At 20.0% G+C, this 1,177-nt stretch overlaps 1 protein-coding gene across 1 annotated transcript in view; it reads right to left on the reverse strand.

The window, feature by feature from the left end:
* The window catches only part of grm5b (glutamate receptor, metabotropic 5b), a 61,917-nt gene that overhangs the window by 14,364 nt on the left and 46,376 nt on the right, over positions 1-1,177 (reverse strand). The gene's annotated exons all lie outside the window — the stretch shown is intronic.

Here is a 1,177-nt window from a genome sequence, read left to right on the forward strand (position 1 = left end):
AATATAAATTTGTATATATATTATTTAATATATACTGTATATTATCCAAAACGAATAAAAATCAAATAAAGATAATTACAAATCAAATAGATAATAATATAAAAATTAAATAAATAAACAATATAAAATATAATTATATTAATAAGAACATTTCAATAATAATAATAGAGACATATAATTTGTTATAAATATATTAAATTAATTTTGTTATTGTTCATTTTTAATATAAAATCAATATCCAAAACTAATTACAATAAAAAGTACAAATTAAATAAACAATAAAGTAATAAAAATAAAATAAATAAACAATATAAAAATATGGATAATATTTGCAATAATAATACAGACATATCATTTGTTTAAAAATATAGAAATTAATTTTGTTATTGTTCCTTTTAATATAAAATCAAATATATATTATTCAAAATGTATTAAAATAAAATACAAATATTTATAAATAATAAAATATAATATAATAAACATAAAATAATTTAAAATATAATAATATTTATAATAATAATTACTTTGTTTAGAAATATATAAATAAAAAATGATATAAAATTTAGTTTTTTAAATATATATTATACGAAACAAATTAAAATGGAATAAACTAATTACAAATCAAATAAATGATAATTATATAATAAAAACAATATAAAATATAATATTATTAATAATAATTTCTATGCTTAAGACAGCATCACTTGCATCCTTTGTAGCAAATCCCAGAATGCACTGCAACAATTTCAGTGAGAAACAACCATCCAACATGACAAATGTTGATTATCAATGCACTTATAAATTATTGAAACCAAGTGTGAATATAATTGTATTCTCTTTAATCCACAACTAATTAAAATAAAAATGATTACAAATGAAATAATAATATAATAAATGCAAAATAAATACATTAATTTATTAAACAACAACAACAACAACAAAAAAATAGAATAATTTCTAAGGCTCATTAGCAACATGATAATAGCTAACTCCATTGAAATCAACTGAGGTTCACATGAAGAGCTGTTTGTTGCTGCCTAGAGCGTTCCAAATCACTCACTTATGAGGTTGCATGTGTTCCCTGTGTAGGCAGCAGACAGCAAGACTATGTTTTGGAACAGAGCCCATGTGTGTGTGTGTGTGTGTGTGTGTGTGTGTGTGTGTGTACCTGGTATTT

This window comes from Sinocyclocheilus anshuiensis, unplaced genomic scaffold (assembly GCF_001515605.1).
Source record: "Sinocyclocheilus anshuiensis isolate Anshui unplaced genomic scaffold, SAMN03320099.WGS_v1.1 scaffold48, whole genome shotgun sequence".
NCBI lineage: Eukaryota > Metazoa > Chordata > Actinopteri > Cypriniformes > Cyprinidae > Sinocyclocheilus > Sinocyclocheilus anshuiensis.